Here is a 23,254-nt window from a genome sequence, read left to right on the forward strand (position 1 = left end):
GGATCCCTACTTTTCTATCTTTGGTATACTTTTTTAAACTTTGGTTTTATTAATAACATGGGGAAAACATGAACTAAGGTTTTAATTTGGTCTATCATTTTAAGGCTCTAAATAAAAGTAGCAGATTTATACACATGTAGATCTCTTAGAGAGCTATAAGATATTATAAATGGAAAAGGAAAGGCAAACTCTTTGTTGAAGAACCTTGGTGATGGACACAACACACATATATAACTAGATACTTAAGAGTATTTTATTATGTAGTAAGAATGAAGAAGTAATGCACATAGTGTCCACTTTAAGCCAGTAATGAATGTAAGGCATCTTCTTATAAAGTATAAATTTATTTATTTATTTATTTTTAAAGATTTCACTTATTTATTTGAGAGAGAGAGTGTGCGAGGATGTGCGTGTGTGTGAGCTGGGGGAGGGACAAAGGGGAGGGAGATGGAGAGAGAGAGAGAGAGTCCCAAGCAGACTCCAAGCTAAGCACAGAACCTAGGCGGGACTTGATCTCACCACCCTGAGATCATGACCTGAGCTGAAACCTTGAGCTGGATGCTTAACTGAGCCACCCAGGTGCCCTTAAACTTACTTATTTTTACAAATAGTTTTATAGCACTTGCCATGTGCTATTTTAATCACTTGAATCTGTTAACTAGTTTAACCTCTATAATAACTCTGTGTGGAAGGCACTATTATAATTATCAACCCCATTTCATAAGTGGAAAATCAGAGGCCACAGAGAAGGTAAGTTACTTGTCCATGGTCACAAAGTTAGTAAATAGTAGTACTGAGATTCTGGCTCTAGAGTCTGGGCTTTTGATGACTATGCTGTTCTACTAGGAAAGTAGGGGGAATAAGGGGAGTTGTGGCATGACATAGACAAGGAGAGTGTTACTTAAGGAAGGTCCACCAAGTAGGCAGAGCAAAGGGACTCTGAGGATAAACTACAATGTTAGGACTGTGCCGTTTGTTCTCTCCCTTCTACCCCATGGCCTCTTACAGCTACTAGCCCATTTTTCTGTTCCCCTTTACAGCAAACCCACTGGAAAGACTTGTCTGTATTCACGGTTTCCACGTCCTCACCTCCTGTTCCCTCTTCTGCCTGCTCTAATCTGATTTCCATCCCTCTGCCAGTTGAAAGGGATCTTGTCAACATCACCTTCATCTTGCCATATTCAATGTCCATTTTTCTGTTCTTATCTCGGAGCAACTTTCAGAAGCATGCCACAGAACACTTCCTTCTTTTCCCAAAACATTTTGTTCTGCTGGTTTCTGTCTCATGATACTCTTCTTTTTTCCTCCTATCTCATCAGCTGCTGCTTCTCAATCTGTTTCTGGCTTCCTTTTACGATGTTAGAATATCCTATGAGGGCTCATTCTGGTCCCTTGTCTTTCTTCTACCCATATTCTTTTCTTAGGTGATTGCTATGGACTGAATTGTGTCCCCTCCTAAAATTCATATGTTGAAGTGGTTGCCAGTATGGCTGTATCTGGAAATAGGGTCTTTGGTAGGGAATACTCTGTTTGGTTCCCCCTTTCTGCACCTACAGGTCAGAAATAGCTTCTAGACAGAGAGTGGGGCTGTGGGGGTCATCTCATTTGTTCTCTTCTCTCAGACATCACAGTCCTTTCCTTCCTGTTGCTCCATTTAGAAAACATTTATTTCAAATAAACAACTTCATGTACAATTGAATGGTTTTTATTAAATTTACAAAGTTGTATGACCATCCCCATAATTCAGTTTTGGAACATTTTCCTCACTCCAGTAAGGTCCCTTATGCTCATTTACAGTTATTTTCCATTCCCACCACCAACCCCAGGCAACTGTTAATATACTCTCTTTCTGTAGATTTGCCTTTCTGGACATTTCATGTAGGTGGAATTGTATATGCAGTCTTTGGGTCTGGCTTCTTTTACTGAGCATAATGCATTTGAGACTCATCCATTTTGCTGCATTATGGTTACTTCATTCATTTTTATTGCTGAAGAATATTCCTTTGTGTGGGTATTCCACATTTTGTTTTTCCATTCACTGGTTGGTGAACATTTGAGTTGTTTCCACTTTTTGGCTATTGTAAATAAAGCTGCTGTGAACAGCAACAGCCATAACAACAACAAAAAGATTAAATGAGGTTATAAAGGTGGGGCCCTAATCTGATAGGACTGTGGCCTCAAGAAGAGGAAGAGATTTCTCTCTCTCGAGCTTGCTGTCATTCTGCCATATGGGGACACAGTGAGAAAGCACCTATCTGCAAGCCAGGAAGGAAGGCCGCACCAGAATCTGATTGTGCTAGCATTCTGATCTAGGAATTCCAGTCTTCAAAACTGAAAAAATGAATTTTTGTTGTTTAAGCCACTTAGTCTATGCTATTTTGTTATGGCAGTCTGAGCTGACTAATACAACGATCCCATCAATACTTTGGTTTTAAATGCCATCTATATGCTGATGACATCAAAATTTATATCTTTTTTTAAAAGAAGATTTTATTTATTTATTTGACACAGAGAGATATAGCGAGAGAGGGAACACAATCAGGGGGAGTGGGAGAGGGAGAAGCAGGCTCCCTGCCGAGCAGGGAGCCCGACGCGGGGCTCGATCCCAGATCATGACCCGAGCTGAAGGCAGACGCTTAAGACTGAGCCACTCAGGTGCCCCCAAAATTTATACCTTTAACTCTCTCCACTAAAATCTAAGTTCACATATGAAACTGCTTATCTGATGTTTCCATCTGGCATGCAATAGAGATGCCAAAGTTAATATCAAAATTGATTTTTATCTGTAAATGTGCTTCTATCTTCCTTTTCTCAGTAAATAACACAATTGTCTATCCATCCAGCTGCTCTCACCAAAAATTTAGGAGTTAGCCTTGAGTCTTCTTTCCTTCATTTTATATGTCTCTTCCACCAGCAATCTCTATCAGTTTTGCTTTTTGAACATATCCATCTATTTTGAACAAATCCATCTATTTGTCTCCATCTTTCCATACAACCTTAGCCCAAATTACTATAGTCAGTTTCTGGATTACTGCATTTCTTCTTAGATAGACACCCTTCTTCAAGTCTAGTCTTCAGAAAGCAGGGAAAATCATTTTCTTGGAAAATAATTTAGACCATGTCGCTCACTTGCTTAAAATCTTTCAGTGACCTTCATTTGCCTTAGAATAAAATCCAGATTCCTTACCAAAGTCTATAAGGCTCTACTTGTCTGTTGCTATGTCTGCCAGAATTTAGAACAGTGCCTAGCACATAGTAAGTACTCAGTAAATCATTGTCGAATAGATAATCTGTTCTTCAGTTATATCTCTAATCTTATTTCATACTGTTCTCCTCCAACTCATGAGCTGCCACTGACACTTGCCTTTTTTCTTTTCTTAGTTAAATATTAAAATATTTGTAGAATATGAAATATTAGAGAATGTGGAATATTTCTGCCACAGGACCTTTGCACTTGCTGTTATTGCTAAGGAGAACCCTCTTCTTGAGATATTTTCATGGCTGACTCTCATTATTCAATTTTCATCTTAAGCGCTGCCTTCTCAGAGGGGCCTACCCTGACCACCCTCTATTCTTTTCATTCTATCCTATTATTTCTACATTTATTTAGGTATGCCAAAATTAGTATACCCCCTTTTCTTCTAGAGTAGACTGTACTTGAGATAGACATTGCATTGTCTTCAGCGACAGAAAGCCATTAAAGGGTTTCAATCACCATTTGTTGACAAGGTTGGATTCTTTGATATTCTAGACAAATAGTCGGGACTAGGATATTCCTAGGGTGGTTTACATAGTGACAAATGTGGACACCAGGACACAATTCATATTCAAGTCTCTGTGGGGAAACTCAGCAACTGTTCAAGGAAAAACGGTGGATGTTCTGAGCTTGTAGGGGATGCTGGGGTATGCCACTCAGATCTGCCCTTCAGTATTGAGGCTCATTTCCCCAACTGCTGGAAGATTTGCTTGCTGACAGGCACAACTGAATCCTTCCCCAGGATCTGCTCTCATTAGAAGGAGCTGTCTTGCCCAAGTATACTCACCCTCCCTAGGGGAGATCCCATTCAGAGACTGGTTGTTGAAGATCTTGTCCCATTGTCTCAATTTGGGACGTTTTTGAAGGATCATCAGCTCCAATGTTCCTTATGGGTAGGTAACTGCATCACACTTCAACTTCTCTGCCCACTCCTACTTCCTTCACTTCCATTTACATCACTGCTCATTATTCCCAAGGGCATGACCAATAATTCACCCACACACAAACCCCCATCTCAGATTATTCTGTCCCAGAGGCATCCTACCTATGACAAACCCTTTCATTTATTATCCAAGGACAGAAATTATGGGTCTGTGGGGACATCCAATTTCCATTTTGCTTTATTTTATTTGGGTTACAAAGATAAAAGTTTCCTTGTAATTTATATATATATAAAGAACAAAAAAGCAAGACTTCTAAACAAAAAAACCTATAGGCTGAGGCTTCCTTTGGGGGGCCGATGCGCAACCTATCTTAGCCTTCTTTGCTTAAGAAAAACAGAAAATAGTTTCAATCTGTTAATTCCATTAATTTCCTAGGATTTATGAAGAGATTAACACATGCATGAAGGTGTTAGGGGTTTTAGGCACATGTAGATAATTTTCCTTTGGTTCAGTTTTTGGGTTTATTTATTTACTGTATTTCTCCTCTCACTAAAATATAAACTCCCTGAAAGCAGAGATCATCACATTCTTTTCTTCTGCTACAGCCCCAGCTCTCAGCATCTTCTGCAACATGCAAAAGGTCTTGGTAAATAACTGTTAAATGAATGCTGCTCTGTGCACTTCTTTCCTGTTTTCTGGCATCTAGGTGTATGTCAAGGGCCTTTAATCTGGTGTAGAAAGCCAGTGAGAACTCTGAGTCCAGCAGATGCTGATTAAGGTGGAGAGAGGGGCTAGTGCTAGTTCTTCTATAAGGTTTTTATACATAGCCAGGAACAGAGCTAGAAGAGGCAAGATTTAGAGCTCATCTCAGTGGGATGTTGCTAGACCAAGAAGTCAGGACAAGATGTGGATCATAAAGCCAAGGGGTGAATCCAGAAGCTAGTGAGCAGGTCAGTGTAGAATGTAGTGTTTGGGAGTGTAGGCTTCTGAGCTGGGACTGAATTCCAGCTCTGCTGTGGACTGTGTGACCTTGGCCAAGTCACTTAATATGCCTAAGTAGTCCAAATAAGACTACCTTATTTACCAAATAAAGTTAATAATAGTACCCATGAAGTCTTATTATGAAGACTTAGCAAATTAAAATTGTGCACGGAACACACAATAAATGTTAGTTCTTATTAGTAAGCCAGCTAGTTGGTCAGTAGAGAAACAATAAGGCAGGACTATTTGGAGAAGCAAGTCTTGTGATTGGTGCACTCAAAGAATGAATAACCAAAAGCTAGATCTCTGTCTATTGATAGTTGCAGGACTTGTCATTTTATCCTTTGCACAGAGTTTGAAACAGAGGTAGCATGAGGCAGAGACTCTTGCAGCTCTGGCAGGATCCTCTGAGCTTTACCTGTGAGCTCAGGGAGGTCAGGAAGTCCAACACAAGTGAAGTATACCTCCCATGCTCACAAAGGAGAATAACTGAGAAGTTCAGGAGCACAAAAGCAGAAACCCAAGAAACACTTCTCTGAGATCCCTTTACTTTTTTATTTTTTTAAGATTTATTTATTTATTTGAGAGAGAGAGAGTAGGGTGAGGGGCAGAGAGTGAGAGAATCTCCAGCAGATTCCCCTCTGAGTATGGAGCCCAACACAGGGCTCTATCTCACCACCCTGAGATCATGACCTGAGCCGAAGTCAAGAGTCAGAGGCTTAACCAACTGAGTCACCCAGGCACCCTGAGATCCCTTTAATTAGAGGGGAGGAAAACCCTTCAGGGTGCAGAGCACAGTCCATCCAATGGAGACTGATTTTCCTTCTACAAAGAGAGAGGTGGGCACTTGGCTATAGGAATCTCTGGGGCTTGGAGGAGCATTTGTCCAGCACTGTGCTTCCAGTATGGTAGCCACTAGCTCCATGTGGCTACAGAGACCTACAAATGTAGCTGGTCCAAACTGAGATGTGATTTAAGTTTAAAATACACACCAGATTTAAAAAATTTAGTGCAAAAAAGGATGTAGTATAGCTAATAATTTTTATATTTATCATACACTAAAATTATAATTTGGATATATTGGGTTAAATAAAATACAATGTTAGAATTAATTACATTGTTTCTGTTTTTTTAATGGAGCTGCTAGGAAATTTAATATTATGCATATGACTTGAATCTGTGACTTGGCCCTATATTCCCATTGGATAGCACTGGCCTGGCATCTCTACCTTACAGAGTCAGTTCAGCAGTCAGCATATCTGAGAGATAAAAAGACTCTCCTCTTCATTACACAGTCTTCAGTACTGACTCTCCAGCTATAAGGCTCCTCTTGACTGAACAAATGAGGTTGGCTCTATACTGACAAGTTATAGGTTGGGATTTGTGAGCCTGCCACAAGCGCAGGTTGTTAAGTCCCATCTCTGACAATTTTTATCTAAGAGTCTATTTAAGTAAATGTTAGCTTTTCTTTTCTCTATAGCAAGCAAAAATTGATCCTGTTAAATTTAATGGCAGTGCATTAAATTACTGAGTCATCATTCCACTGATGTGAGCCAACTGTAACGTGTCACTAGACATTTCTAGTAGCAGGCATTCAGAATGGCAGAACTGATCTCTAATGACTAAAATATCTGTAGGGTCTGTGCCTGTGGATTAGGGTAGTGGACTGGATTGAGCAGCTTCTGAGGGTGCTTGAGATTTAGAGGGAACACAATGCTCTTATTGGCGTTCTTTTCCTTTAGGTAAAGTTGCAAGCTTCTATAAGTTTTTGGAAATGTTCCTGTAAGGTTACATAATTAAAAGTAAATTAAGGATAACAAAGTTTGCCTTGAAAGAGCCAGACAATCCTATAGAGTAAAAGGGTGGTAACTGGTATGGAGTATGGAATCACCCTGAGAGCCCAATTGATGAAAACAAAAGAGGTTTTTAGGTTTGGAGCCAGGTTATAAAACTTGGGTTCTAGTCACTATTTTACTGATAACTGAACATCTAATTATGGATAAATCATTCCTCCCTCCAGAGTCTTATTCTTCTGGAAAATTGGGAAAGGTTAGTACTAGAACAGATGATTGCCAATTTTGGATTTGAGATAGAAATTTGCAAGTTGGCAGTATGATGATGATGTTTAAGCCAGTGGTAGTTGATGTGCTCACCTAGGGAGAAAATTTAGAGAACAAAAGGTGAAAGTTCCAAAGGAGAGGCTCCAGGCATATTTTAAACAATGGAACAGTTGAGGAAGTGTGTGATATCATAAGCTGACTATTATTGGAGAATGTCAGCCATTTGGATGTTTGCTATTTTTGCTAAAAGAACTCATCAACTTCTTTTCTCTATTGTTAAACCAGTGTTAATACAAATCCAGTTCTCAGTAATACTCTCATTCAAGTGGAATTGGATGTATTTGTGTAAAATAAAGGCTGACGTGTTCACTGTTGGATGCCTACAAGGATCTATTCTCCCCTCCTCCATCATTACAGCACCCCATTTTTTTGTTGCTGTTGTTGAAGTACTTATCCCTGTGCTTCAGGTAAAGTGAGGCAACCTTTAGCTTTAGCGCCTGGCTGGATTAGTCTAAGAGTCATCTCATGTCCTTTGTCTGTGATTAGCTCAGGGATTGTCATGTGACCAGTTCAGGCCAATGGAATTAATGGAGAGATTTTCTGGAATTGTCTTTCTGTCTCTTCTGGGAAAGTTTTGGGAAGTAGCCTCTTTTTCTCCAAAGTTGTTGTACATGAGTATGTGGACTACAAGTGTAAGGAAAAGCTGATTAGGAGGAGGACAAATCTCAGAAAATAGCAAAGAAGAGGATCCTGGATAAAGCAAATCCTGAAGCTTTCCTCGTGTCTAGACTTTTAGAACTGGTGGCCAGTAAATTTCCCTTTTAGTATAAGCAACTTTGAATTGGGTTTTTGGGACTTGTGGCTGAAAGTAGCCTTCACAGTCTTGCTACATTATAGTCTATCCATAGCTAGAAACTTGCTGTGCACAAAATGTTTGGCTCAATATGTCTTATCTGCAGACATTTTATTCATTTTAAAAACAAAGATTGGAGGATTCTCTCTCCCTCGGCCCCTCCCCTTGCTTGTGTGTGTTCTCTCTCTCTCAAAAATAAATATCTCTTAAAAAAAAATAAACACAAAGAAAGCCTGGAGCTACTGCAGAAGTGAAGAGAAGAACCTATCTTTTCAAGGATCTTATATTAAAAGTTCTCACTTCCATATTTAACTGTCACTGGCAAACCTTTTTGATGGCTGAGAGGTTCAGGTTCCAGAATCAGGTCTTCAGTCTTCTTTGATCTCACAGAGAATGCTAACTCTGCCTGTCAGATCAGAAGCCCTGAGCTAGAGGTGTGCTTGGAGAGAGGGGGTGAAGGTGAGAATGAGGAACAAGGATGAAGAGCACAGGTACTTATGAGGGTCAACAAGCTGTGAAATGAATCCTATGGAGTTTTCTCACTGTGAAAGAAATGAGAGCAGGTTCATAGTTTTACTCTTCCTTATTAGTAATGGTGGCAAAAAAGGAAAAGGAAATCAACATTTATTAAGTAGGTACTATTTTAGAGGCATTCTGCTAGGAACTGGGAGCTTTCATGCATGTGGGGTGGTAAAAGGGTAGTAAAGGAAGGAATAACAATTGGGACAGGACACCCTCATTAAGGTATGTGTCTGTCTCTTGCTTGCATGTTGGGAGGCGTATGTATTTTATTTAATTTAATTCTCATAGAAGTTCTTTGCTGTGTTATTATCCCTATTTTTATAGAATGAATAGAGGCACAGAGAAGTTGAGTAACTGACTTAAATTCACACAGAATTGAATGAAATCAAATCTCTTTCACTTCTAAGCCATTCTTCAGTACATTATTCACACTTTCCTCCACCATTCTCATCCTCATTCCTCCTCATTCCCACCTTTAACAGCTCTCCTGGACAAAATGTCCGAAGTCAACTTGTTTCAAAATGAGGATATGAAGAAGTTATTAGTTATATGTTGCAGGCCACAGTGATAGGAACAGAATCTGGAAGCAGTAGTTCATAAACAATTCCTTTTCCACATTCCTTTGCCCAGCTTCAATGGTGGTCTTGCTTGTCAATTCATTTCTTGGCAGATGTCTGTGATGTTTATTTGCTTGTAGTCTTACTTTCAGTATAAGTCTTTCCTTTGTTTTCTTTTACAGAAATGGATTTTTCAATAGAATCATTCTCAAACCCAGACAGATTTTATCAGTTCAGGCACAGACGTGTGGCCATTCTCCTACGGTTTATTTTCTGTTGGTGTTGAAATACCAATTTTGGAAAGGAGGGCCTCAAGAGAAGCCCATGGGCATGGGCCACAGGATGGCTGTGATTTGAATTGAAAAGTCTTTGGGTCCCTTTGGGGTAAGATAATGAAGCCAAAGTTCAAATACAAATATTTGGGATAGGGACAAAATTGAATTATTGGATCTGTGTTAGGAGACTGGTCCCTGAGTCAAGGGGCACAAGACCAGAAGTTAGGGATGAGGGACTGTAAGGCAAAGAAAAGAGATGCAAGCCCAGGTAAATGAGAGTAAAAGGTTGCAAAGAAGCGTTCCTGGTTGAGGGTAAGCTATTTAGTAGATCTCTCATAGGATAATACTTTGCCCTCATGAATTATGCAGAGTGGTGATATTGGATGGTCTTTCTAGTATCATTTCCCTAGGCAAGAGGCAGGCTCTCAGACAGGAGACCTCATCTGAAACTAGCTAGCCCTAGGCAGACAGTAGAGTAGTGTGATGGTTGATTTTATGTACCAACTTGACTGGGTCATGGGGTGCACACACATTTGGTCAAACATTATTCTGGATATGTCTGTGAGGATATTTCTGGATAAGTTAAGAATTTTTTTTTTTTTTTTGAGAGAGAGAGAGAGAGGCGGGGCAGAGGGAGAGGAAGAGAGAATCTTAAGTAGACTCCATGCCCAGCACAGAGTCTGATGTGGGGCTTGACCTCACAAAAACCCTGAGATCATGACCTGAGCTGAAATCAAGAATCTAATGCTTAACCCATTGAACCACCCAGACACCCAGGTTTTTTTTTTTTTTTTTTTTTGAGTATAGTTGACACACAATGTTACATTATTTTTAGGTGTACAACATAGTGATTCAACAACTCTATAGATTATGCTATGCTCATTCCAGGTGTAGCTACCATCTGTCACCATACAATGCTATTACATTACCATTGACTATATTCCCTATGCTGTGCCTTTTATTCTCATGACTTATTCATTCCATGACTGGGAGCCCACTCCCCTTCACCCATTTTGCCCAGCCCCTCTACTCCCCTCCTCTCTGGCAACCATCAGTTTGTTCCATTTATAGGTCTGATTCTGTTTTTTGTTTGTTTATGCATTTTTTAAATTCCACATGTAAATGAAATCATATGGTATTTATTTGTGTTTCTCTGTTTGACTTATTTCACTTAGCACAATACCCTGTAGGTCCATCCATATTGTCACTAATGACACAATCTCATACTTTTTTATGGTTGAGTAATATTCCATTGTAGATCTCTGCCACATCTTCTTTTTCCATTCATCTACAGTTAGACACTTGGGCTAGAGACCTAGATTTTATATAAGGAAGAAACTTTTTTAAAAAAAAATTAAGAAGAGTATCTAAAGAAATAAAGTAGGTTTAGAGATGTGGATAAAAGGGCTCTGAAGTCAACCTTAGTCTACTTTTTAAAAACTCTTAAGTGTGTGTGTGTGTGTGTGTGTGTTTATGGGGCATTAGGGGGAGAACCACATGTGAGACCCTCATGTGCATAGTGGGGTTTTTTTGTGGTGAAGTACACATACATGAAATATATCATTTTAACCATTTTAAAGCATACAATTCAGTGTCACTAAGTACATTTACAATGTTGTGCAGCCATCACCACTCTGTAGTTCCAGACCTTTTTCATTACCCCAGATGGAAACCCTATATCTATTAAGCAATAGGAGGAAAAAGAATGAATCAACAAAACACTCAGCATCTTCAACCTCACCTCTTTTGCCCGTGCAGAGAAAAATATCTTTCCTGTTCCACATCATCCCAAATGATGCTTAAAGCTCTTTTGCGCCTCTGGGGCCAGAATTTCACTGATAATCTCAGGTGATGTTTAGATGTATTCTGTTTGAGAGGGTTCTTCTTTGAATCTAGAATCCCAAGTGAAGGTGTCTTAAAAAATCAAATTCCTTTCCCATAAACCTACAACCAGTTCTGGAGCTGATAAATCTCTGGTTTCTTGATTAGGATCAGAGTTTGTCTGCCATCACACCCGTTTCCCCTGATAGGCTTACTGTTTGGCAGGAGGTGGGCCTACACCAAGCACACTGGCTGCCTTCTCCTGTACTAACTCCTTACTTTGAACCAGTGTCCACTATGCTGAAGGATGCAGCACTGCTCTGAGGCTACCCAGAGAGCTGACAACATTTTGGTGTTCACAAAAAGCTGCTGGAGTTGATTACTTTGTTTTTTTCTTTTAATTATTATTTTTATAGTAATTTTATTTTTATTTATTTGTATCTTTTTTCTTTTTTTAAATTTAAATTCTAGTTAATTAACATACAGTGCAATATTGGTTTTAAGAGTAGAATTCAGTGTTTATATACAACACCCAGTGCTCATCACAATGAGTGCCCTACTTAATACCCATCACCCATCTGGCCCCTTCCTCAACCACCTCCCTTCCTCAACCCTCAGTTTGTTCTCTATCATTTGGAATTGGTCACTTTGAAATTAATTTTCCACAGCTGGGATTGGAAAAGCTCCAGAAGAGAAATCCTTTAAAACTATTTGGAAGGACAGTGGTAAACTTTTTGAATTTTTCCCTATGAAATAATAGAAATAAATTATTTACCCAGTATGTTAATTTCAGTGTAATTAGGATTTACTTAAAACAAACAGACAAAAAGGTAACATTAATATAAAAAGAAATGGCTCACACTAATATATTAAATGGACAAAATGAATATACAATGACTTGGTATGGGTTCTGTACTCATTTCCAACATTATGTGTTGAGAGGTTTCCACCATACCACGAGGCAGTTCTCCCTGAATTGATACCAGTTGAGTGTCCTACAAATCAACTCAGTTCTGACCCTATCTCCCCGGAGATAGCAGCAGATTCCACAGGCTTAGGGCTCAGTCCCAAAAGACTCCCCTTATTTTAGATGCCAATAGTAAGCCCAGATTGTTATCTCTGCTCCTGACAAATCGGCTATAAATCTGAGGTTCCCAGGGCCCCCTCCTTGGGTTCAATTAGTTTGCTAGATTGGCTCACAGAACTCAGAAAACCAATGTACTCAGTAGATTGCTATATTCCATGTCCTCTCTGAGCACACCACTCTCCCCAAATCTCAACGTGTTCACCAACCTGGAAGATCTCCGAACCCTGCCCTTTTGAGTTTTTATGGAGGCTTCATTAGTTACGCATGACTGGTTAAATCACTGGCCATCAGTGATTGAAGTCGATCTTCAGTCCCTCTCCTCCCCTCCCCAGAGAAGAGAACTGAAAGTTCCAACCCTCTAGTCACATGGTTGTATCCTCTGGTGACCAGCTCCCATCCTAAGGTGCTTTCCCCATTCCATTAACATAAAAAAGGATACTTTTATGCTGTCCATACTTAGGAAATTCCAGGGATTTAGCTGTTCTGTGCCATGCATGGGATAGAAGACAAAAAATGTATTTTTTAATATAAATCACAATGGACATTTTTCATATGCCTGTGCACTTTTTAAGTAAAGTTTGATTTCTTTCTATAATTTTAATAATACTTTAGTTTCCATCATTTTCAGGAAGTAAAGTAAATTTCCAGAAACTAAAATTTTCTTTTTTAAAAATACATAAACTTGGGGCGCCTGGGTGGCTCAGATGGTTAAGTGTCATGATCTCCAGGTCCCGGGATCAAGCCCCTCAGCAGGGAGTCTGCTTCTCCCTCTTCCTCTGCCTCTCTCCACTGCTCCTGCTCTCTCTCTCTCTGTATCTCTCTGTCTCAAATGAATACATAAAAGATTCTTTAAAAAAGATAAAGTACATAAACTTTCTTCTTAACCACTTGGTTGGATTGCTTTTTCCCTGCCTGCCAATACACAGACTGTTAATGGATATTAGACATTTTCAGTGACTCAGTCACACTCGATGAAAAGCTGCTCTTCAGTGAAGCCCTTAAGAGCTAATGGAATGTAGAGAGCTGTCCACCGTTACATGAAATGGCTCACTGCTATTCTGCTTTTAGAGTTCTGGGTGCTTGTGCACACCCCTCCCTCTTCTTTGTCTCCCTTCTTTTTAGGTACTGAACACTTTCATGCTTTCTACCTTCAGGAGATCTGTCTTCATCAAACTCCCCATTTCCAACTTCCTTTTACTGTTGCTGTTAGAAACGTGTGTAAAGTCAAGATGCTGAATGTCTATAGTCTGTAAGTGAGGACCAAAAGCTTTTGCCTTTGGAATAAAGAGTTCCTGCAAATAACAAGTTTTAAATCAAAGCTGACTTTTTAAATAAAATCTGTTAATATACTTTATATACAGACATGAGAACAAGGTGAAATGTTTTTAAATACAGTTCTTCTGTTTTTAAAAATTTGATCCACACATATTTTTTGAGTTCTGTGTAATACATTGTGCTAGGTGTTATAGAGCATGCATATCCAGAACTGTCTGAGGAGGTTCCTAAATAATGCTGTGCTTACCAACCTTAGGTGTAATGGATGTGAAAGCAAGTATGAGCATGCTTAGAAATGGAAAAAACATCAAGGAATACCGTCAACATGGTGGTTTAATTGTTCATATTATTTAAATTTTGTGTCCCTGAGCAAGATAATATAGCCAAACCTATAATAAGTATATAGCCACTGCTCTGAGTAGGTCTTTGGGGGAAAATAAGTCAATGCAAGCAAGCCCTTGCTTTAGGCAGCCCATCCTTGGGAGATTGCAACAGTGGGGGTCCTGCTGTAAGGGCAGGAGGCAGGGAGGGATGGGTGGAGAGAGGGAGAAAGTGGGTGGCTGAGAACCATAACTTACTTGCTCAGATGATACTACAAGACCATATTGACTCTTCTGACTTCTTTTTGAATAAACCAATTAAGAAGAGGACTCACAGTTCCCAAGTTAAAGGGGTATTAGTAAAATCATACCCATTGTTAACTACATCCATACCAAGGGAAAACATTGGTCCCATTAGTCAGCCCACCTCAGGACCAGGGATGTTGAAAATGGGTTGGGAGAGAAGTTTGTGCCACTTTCTGCTTTGTTTTCCTTGTGTACTATGCCCAGGAAAAGCTTCTTGTCAGTTTTAGTGCATACAGTTGAAAATGCTCAATATGATCACCTCACATAGATGAGTGAGTGTAGAATAAACTGTTACCTCCATACTAATTATTCTAGCTAGCAAATAGAAGCCATCTACAAATAAAAGTATGCACATCTTATTTGATTATGTTGAGTCATATATTGTTTACTCTTTGCTTCTTGTTTGCATATAGATTATACTTATTCAATGTATTAGTCTGCTCAGGCTGCTATAACAGAATACCATAGACTGGTAGCTCAAACAACAGAAATTTATTTTCTCACAGTTCTGGAGGCTGGAAATTCAGCATCAAGGTGCCCCTGGGATGGCTTCTCCTAAGGCCTTTCTCTTTGGCTTACAGATGATTGTCTTTTCACTGTGTCCTCACATGGCCTTTTTTCTGTGTATGTATAGCCCTGGTGTCTCTTCTTCTTGTTATAAAGACACCAGTCCTATTGGAATTGGGCCATACTCCAACAGCCTCAATTTACCTTAATTACCTCCTTAAAGACCCTATCTCCAAATATAGTCATATTGGGGGTAAGGGCTTCAATATATGAATTTTGGAGAGGGGAGCATAATTCATTTCATATACTCAGTAAGATTATAAACTGCACTAAAGCAGAGATCTTTCCCTGGCAATCACACCAGGAAAGCTGATAGGATCTATGATAAAAAGTAGTGTTGTTGAACACAGACAACTTATTGGAGGTGGGGGATATTGGGGTGGGAAGATAGTATTGTTTCCTCAAGAGAAGTAATTCTTGCCCCCTATGTTGAAATTCTTTGAGAAATGAGTATCTAGATAAAGACTATGCATAAAGAATAGAGGTGTAAGGGGCCTTGGAGACCATGTAGTTCAATCCTCTTGTTTTACCAGTGAGCATGTTGAGTGCCCGAAGGTCATGAGCTTTGCATGTTAGCAGCATAGTTAACGGCAGAGCTGGGAGGAGACTGCAACATTTTATTTTTCCATAACATGCTGTCTCCAAATATATCTATGCATAAGGAGGACCAGTGTATATAATCTATTCAGAGTTTCAAAAAGTTGGATAATTTTTAATCCTAAAGGTGGTAAAACATAGAGTTGCAGGGAATTGGTCTTATTTTGGTATGGAACTGATAAATACAGGAAATAAAAGTTTTGAAGAGATGAGCATTCATCTCGCTAGATATTCACATGATTCAGCAAACATTTATTAAATATCCAGTAGGTAGTGCTGAAGCTTGGGTTTTTAAATATAAACATTTTTATGAATGGCCTAGGAAGGACCATGATTTCACTAAATCAGCATTTTCAAAGAGGGATGTTGGTAAGGGTTATGAGGAAAAGGGTTGCAGGCATAAATATGTTTAGAAATAGTTAAAGTAAAAAGTGATTTCTTTAGTGTAGAACTTCTCTGGGCTATTGCTACAATAATTAAATATGGTGGGTCAGTATGTTCCTAAACTTTCTTGACCAGAGAAGTTCTCTTTCATGGAATATCTTGTAGGAAATACTGTGAAGTCTGCAAGGCAAAATACCAAGTCAGTGAGGATGGGAAGGATCTGAGTGTCCAGGAACACTTACTATTTGCAGAATATACTTTAGCAAGCTACATAGTCTTATCTTCTTTTTCCCGTAAATAATCTCACTTATAGTTTTCATACATATTACTTCCTGAGAAGGATGCCTGTTTTCTAATTCTTTTGCATTATTTACAATTCCTTGTTATAGTGCTCTATGCATAATAGGTGCTTAGTAGATACTTGTTAATTGTCAATGTGATTATAGTAAATGAGTTGCAATGGTGATGACTGAGAGGTAATGTGATTAGGGAAGAAAAATAAAACTATATGCTGTAGGCATAAAAATTACAAACAAGAACTGTCACATTTGTAATTTTTCTTTATCTTAACATAATTCTGACTCCACTCACATTTTCGTTATTAATGTGGCTTCCTTTCCCTTTGAGTGTTATACAAGAATCCCAAGACTTACAAGTATATGGAGATTGGCCGAGGGCCTTGAGTCTCCAGTTCATCATGACAACCCCTGATGCATTCATATACAAGCCTGGATTATCCAGATGGGCCCAGTGTAATCACAAGGGCTCTTACAAGAGGGAGGCAGGAGGATCACAGTTAGAAAACAAGATGTGACAAAGGAAGCAGAAGTCAGAGAGAGAATCAAAGATGCTAGGCTGCTGGCTTTGAAGATGGAGGAAGGCTTTGAAGATGGAGGACAGAGCCACGAGCCAAAGAAAGAAGATGGTCTTTACAATTTGAAAAAGGCAAGGAAATGGATTTTCTCTTAGAACCTCCAAAAAGAATGTAGACTTTCTCTGCTGACACTGATTTTAGCCAAGTGAAATCCATCTGGAACTTCTGACCTCCAGAGCTATAAGATAGTGAATTTGTGTTTTAGCTGCCCAGTTTGTGGTAATTTGTTATAACAGCAATAGAAAACTAATACAGATTTGCAGTATCTTGAAGCTTTGGGGGTTCTGCTACTTTCTTTCTAAAGGGGGCCTGGGGTGGGACTGTGGATGTGGGTTGGGGTTGTACCATGGTGCCATTTTCCTATGCCACATTGCTGGGATATTGTTTGGAGCAGGGGCTATTCTATTGATCTTTAATGATGCTTTTCCATTTTTTCCCTCAACTTTATCTCCTCCCTTTATTCCCATTCCAGGAGAAAATCTATTCATTGAGCTCAAAGTTAGGAAAAGAGAGGCCTTCTTGAATGGAAGAAGGAAAATTCTATGCAAACAAATCACACATTTATAGCTCAATAAATCACCTCACCAAATGTACTTATAGAATAACATTCTAAGTATTGGGTCTTGATATAAGAAAAAGCCTTAGATACCCCCAGCCATTAAATCAATCTCTTTTCCTTGGCTCACTTGCCTTTCTTTTGCTCTCAGTGAACCCAAAACTCTTCCTTCTCTACTACCCTTTATATATGTGTGCATATGTGTGTGTATGTATACATGTGTGTATACATAGATATCAAATTCATATATATATCAGTAGATATAAAGTTTATATATAACATTTCTATGCATAATCTTAGTTTATAAGAGAAATAATGAGTTAAGATTTTCTAATTTAGAAGTACCTAGAAAAGACTACCTAGAAATTTTCTTGGTTGCTTTGTGAGAAGAGAGACGAGCAAATGTTTAATAAAAAAGGTGCCTAAGGTTTATTCTATGAGTTTTTTTGAAAATGTAGGTTTATGTACTTTAAATGATGTGACAGACAACAGAAATTCTATGCTTAATTTGCACACTAAAATGAGACTCTTGGCTCCTTTCAAAGCCATTAACAGTATCCCCCTATTTACCTCTGACAATAGTTAATACATATATTTTTTTTCCTTTGGGCCATAACTGATAAAATGAACAGTTGAAAATAGTAACTTGAATCAAACGTTAAACTGGAATGAACCATACTAATTTTCTAAATCTTGAACTAAACCCAAATATTGCTTTTGTATTAAATCATAAATGCATCATTTTTCCCCCCCACAATTGAACTGGTTTGAGCCAGAACTGAGCCTGCATATTTTTTTCCCCCAAATCACTGAATTGGAAGAAAGCTGAAATGTCAGAATGTCTCCTGAACAAAATTTGAGCCAAACTATTTCATTTGGTTTGAATCCCTGATGAAAAGCGAATTGTATCTTAGTATGTTTGTTTTCATCTCTGTCTTTCCTTTATTTTTAGGTGCAACAAGCATGAAGATCTCTTGTTATTTTCTAGAAGCTTTGGCAACCATAATTAGTCATACCAAAAATGTTGTTCAGAGTTCCAAGTAATATTATCAAAAGGACTCACTCTTATATGGGCACACATAGAAGCTGATAAGTGGACAACTGGAGGCCTACCTGTGACTGCCTGTAGGTAGAAGGATTCATAATACAAATTGGCCCTTCACCATATTTTTTTTTTTAAGAAAAATCCATTTGTCTTGACTATCTGCTGGTGTTCCATTGCATTGAGGCCCTTTTTCATAGATATTGAAGATGATTTGTCTGAAATTAAAGTATTTGTCTGAAATTAAAATAGGCAGTCTGACTCAAGGAGGCACAGTTTGAGAGAGGTGTCTCCATAGAGCACCACCATGAGCAGGGCCAACATTTCTGTGGAGGCTTAGGTCTGTGTCCAGACAGATATCAGGGACGTGGCATTTTTCCAGGTTGGAACCTAAAAATTCAGAAAATTCTATGGATTTTTGAATTAGAGATACGAATGGGGGAACAAATGAGGGTTGCCTTATTGGATAAGGACTAGGAAACTCGTCAATATTAGTTTTCTTCTGAATCAATTCTTCTGAGTCAGGCTATAGATGGAACCCATCTTTCTACATTATAAATTATACTTTATTGTAAAATCTATGACAGAAGGTAAAGACCCTTAAACACCATATAATCTGTTCCTCTGACAGTAAAGGCCAGTTCTTTAATGTTGTCTTTGGTATTTTGTACCAACCTGTGAAAATACGAAACCCAATCCACTGGCATGTAGAGTAATTCTCAAGAGGGATTATTTTCTGAATCCACAGACTTCTTAATCAACCAAATTGCTACTAATAGCTTAAGTTTCTTGGTTCTACCCATTACTGTTTGACCATTTTGCTAGGTTATCACCTTCCTTTCTTACTTTTGGACATTTGTAGTCAAATACATCTTTCATCAATCTTGTTATTTGCTTTACCAAGACCTCACTCTTAAATGACATTTATTACTCTTTAATTAACCTTGATAGCTTTTTAAAAATTTATAATAGCTGAATACATTTTGCATTTTGTAAATACCTTTCTGAAAGCATGCTTTGTATTTCTAATCCCTGATGATCAATAGTTGCTCTTGTAATTACCTAAGAAGAGAAAGTTTTGGAAATTTAGTTTAGATACACTTTTATAGCAAACAATAATTATGGAAACAGTAACAATCTAGCAAATTATCTATGTGCATATGTGCTCTCTGAGGAACATATAGGCTACAATAGTTTAACGGATATTTAAAGACTAAAGTAGAAGATTTATTACTGATCATTTGAAGATGATATCTTTCTCTTGCACATTGATTTTCAACTTGCAAATCACTTGTATATATAATCTCATTTTGCCCTAACCAGAATCCCAGAAGGGAGGCAGGGAAGAAACCATTATTTGTAGATTTGGACAAGAGCTCAAAGCGGAAGGGTACAGCTGGTTCTTAATTCTTTCAACAATTAGTCTCTGCTAGTTATTACCCCTTGATGTTTCCTGAAGTTTTCGCAAGCATTTCTTTACTTCATTTTTGTTTAGTTTTACAAAAGCTATAGTTCTTCTTTGCTTTCATTTGAATGATCCTCTGTTTGGAAAAAAGACAGTTTCTTCAATAAATGGTGCTGGGAAAATTGGACAGCCACATGCAGAAGAATGAAATTGGACCATTCTCTTATACCATACACAAAGATAAACTCAGAATGGATGAAAGACCTTTAAGGAATCCATCAAAATCCTAGAGGAGAACATAGGCAGTAACTCTTTGACATCAGCCACAGCAACTTCTTTCAAGACACATTTCTAAAGGCAAAGGAAACAAAAACAAAAATAAACTTTTGGGACTTCATCAAGATAAAAAGCTTCTGCACAGCAAACGGAACAGTCAACAAAACTAAGAGGCAACCCATAGAATGGGAGAAGATATTTGCAAATGACATTATAGATAAAGGGCTGGCATCTGAATGATCTTCTAGGTTCAAACAGATTGAAAAATTCTGACAAACAGTATTCAGACCAAATTGAGATTATCTCCTCTTTGGAGTAAAATATATCTCCTCTAGGACCACATAAACCAACCTAATTCCCACTGAAATTCTGACCAAAGAATTTTATTTGTCTTCTAATGGAATGCCATTTTATTTCTTGTATCTACTAAAAGTTGTATGTAAAAAAGTTTTAAAAAATCCCATTTTTGTTCATTAGCCTACAGCAAGTTTACAACTTTAGGAAGAAATAAGGCAGGGAGGCATATTAAAGACAGCACTGACCTGAGTAGGGGGAGACCAATGTTCTAGTCCTATACCTATCACCGATTCCTTATGCCCATCTGAGCCTTCGCTTATTAATCTGTAATATGAGATAGTTGGACTGTCTGGTCTCTGCAGTTCCTCTGCTAACTCTAAGATATCAAAGTCCTGAACTTAAAATTGTTGATTTCTGATTATGCCAGATCTCCCAGCCTATTTTCTAGGATAATGAGATCTATATTCCAATTATATGATGGGAGCAGTATTAAAGTTGTCTGAGGCAGGGACTGCTATGTGTGTGCCAGAACTCATCTCCTATAGCTTTTGGTACATAGTAAATGACTGAGTTCTGGCATCTGGAATGTGGGTAGATTATGGGTACTTTGAAGTCTGATTGCAAAGCCTTCCAGCACAACCATCTCTTTCTCTATTCCTCATCTCTGGCCAGAAGCTCGGGACTTTCTGGTCACAGGTGATAGTGGAGATACAAGATAGAAGGAGTCTGAGCACTTGAATCTCTGCATGGAAGGTTGCCTGTTCAACACATGATTATACTACATGTGAGAGAAATAAACTTCTTTGAGTCCACTGAGATTATCTTTCACTGCAGCTAATACTAAAGTAGGATGCTGATTAACACAAAAAATTAAAATGTGCATCATTGGTTTGAGGGTCAGGTGGTGGAAGGCAAAGAAGAGATATGGTTGCCTGGAAGACTGAAGAGCTCTGTTGTACCACGGCAAAATGTTTGATAAAAATATCACCTGTGATGAGTTGGAAGACATATATTTGCCTAGGACCCTATAGCTCTATCACAAATGAGGGGGGTCTATGATTATATTGACTCTTATTGACTATTTTGAGAAAAATATTATAATAAGAAATAGACCAAGTTTTGGCTAGTTCTCAAACAGCGAATCAAGGGAATGGAGAAATTTTAGGTATTAGGGCCTTACAGGTTGGAAACAGCAACTACTTCTCAGAAGATTTAAGATTAAAAGGGCTTTAATGAAAAAGACCAGCAAGACTTCTCAGATAAAAACAGTAACTTATTTAGTGGTGTTACCTTCCCACCAAACTCTATTTTTTCAGACAGATGTAATCATCTTAAATTGTGTGTGTGTGTGTGTGTGAGAGAGAGAGAGAGAGAACAACGAGAGGGGGAAGACAGAGAGGGAAAGAGAAAGAAGGGCATGGAGTGAAGAAGGTAAGAAATAAGACAGGTTGGAGAATTATGTCTGAGAAAGAATTTTGGATGTGATTATTTGGCATTTAAAACTGACTGGAAGTGGCTTTAATCCTACAAGATTTTTTAAGGGAATCTACGGCCAAAGAAAGCATGAACCTGTTCTAAGTTTGGGACTGGTTAGAGACTTTAAAACAACCTTGGGCAGGAAGTGGGCTGCAAAAGATGCACAGTCTACAGATATCTATTTTAGTCATGGCCTTGGAGATGAATGGACAAAGAAGAATTTCCCAAGGTAGTGTCTGTAGCCATGGAAACTAATGAACAAAGAAGTACCTTCTAGAGAGCAGAATCAGTCTGTAAGTAAGAAACTTCCCAAATCCCAGGGTTGAGGGCCTTCACTATGGCTGCCCAGCAGGATTTTTTTTCCCATTCACCAAGAACTGCTATGTGCCTTACATTCTTATTTTGAATGGGGGATTTTATTATAAATATCATGGCCCTAGTTCACCATTGTATATTGAATGTTTGTACAAGAGCGGACAGACAACTTAATATTTAGTTCTTAAGTCACTATTTCTTTAATGTCCTAGCTGCTGGGCCACAAGGAGCCACCTGATAGAGCTGACAGAAAGACTGTGCTTCAAAGGGAGAACCTGCCTTTTGAACTGGTTGCAGTGACTGAATGTGGCTTTGGAGGTACCTTTTGCCGGGGTTGAGGTGGGAGAGATTGGGAGTCTGGTAAATGTGTTCTATAGATAAGAGGAACTGTAAAGTTGATATTTGGCAATAAGAATGCCATGGCAGAATTGCTGTATGTTAACAATGTCATTTCTTCTATCTCTTGACAAACAGTGAGACTACTTTTCTCAGTCTTACTTTGTGTGGTCGTATGATTGAGGTTTGGCCAGTGCAATGGAAACTGAGGTTACGTCTGCCTCTTTCAGGCCTGGTTCACCAAAACTCTAGCACAATCATCTATGCTCTCTCTTTCCTTGTCAGTTGGCTAAACATAAAACACTCTGAAGTTCTAGGGCAGAGGTTGGCAAACTACAGCCTGAGGGTCAAATCCAATCCACCACCTATTTTTGTAAATCAAGTTTTACTGGAACACAGTCATGCTTGTTTGTTTAGTTATTGTCTATGGCTGTTTTTACACTACAACAGATTTGAGTCATTGCAATAAAGATTGTTTAGACCCACAAAGGCTAAAATAATTACTAGCTCTTCTCTACAGAAAAAGTTTGATGACTCTTATCTTCAGGAATGGTGGATGAAAAGTTTCTGGGTTGCTATATTACTTCATGGGAGACCACTCATAGCATACCCTATTAGATTTTACTAGAATGAATTCTTTTGTGTTAGGAATTGAGATTTTTGGGATTACCTATGCAGCATCCAGAATTACATTAGCTAATATGCTGTGACTGAGATTTAAATGTGGAAGGACTTGTTCTGCCTTATGACCAAGCTCTCAGTATGAGATTTATGTCTATAAACAGTAAAAATGGACCAAACTTTTCAAAAGGATGCTTTGAAAGGAAGTTTGGCTCAGGGGCGCCTGGGTGGCTCAGTCATTAAGCGTCTGCCTTCAGCTCAGGTCATGATCCCAGAGTCCTGGGATCGAGCCCCACATCGGGCTCTCTGCT

The 23,254-nt window shown here is 38.6% G+C and overlaps 1 pseudogene across 7 annotated transcripts in view; it reads left to right on the forward strand.

The window, feature by feature from the left end:
- Positions 1 to 23,018, forward strand: part of LOC115939445 (small ribosomal subunit protein eS6 pseudogene) — a 195,538-nt pseudogene extending 172,520 nt beyond the window's left edge. For 5 of the 7 annotated variants that reach the window (XR_014147791.1, XR_014147792.1, XR_014147794.1 and 2 more), the window contains one exon: positions 18,128 to 23,018. The product of XR_014147791.1 is annotated as a small ribosomal subunit protein eS6 pseudogene, transcript variant X3 (transcript). Of the gene's footprint in view, positions 1 to 9,295; positions 9,498 to 18,127 lie in introns of all 7 variants that reach the window. The other 2 variants (XR_014147796.1, XR_014147795.1) reach the window with 2 other exon arrangements.
- Positions 23,019 to 23,254: the final 236 nt, after the last annotated feature.

The sequence above is a fragment of the Leptonychotes weddellii genome, chromosome 8 (genome assembly GCF_054177405.1).
Source record: "Leptonychotes weddellii isolate Sample4059 chromosome 8, ASM5417740v2, whole genome shotgun sequence".
NCBI lineage: Eukaryota > Metazoa > Chordata > Mammalia > Carnivora > Phocidae > Leptonychotes > Leptonychotes weddellii.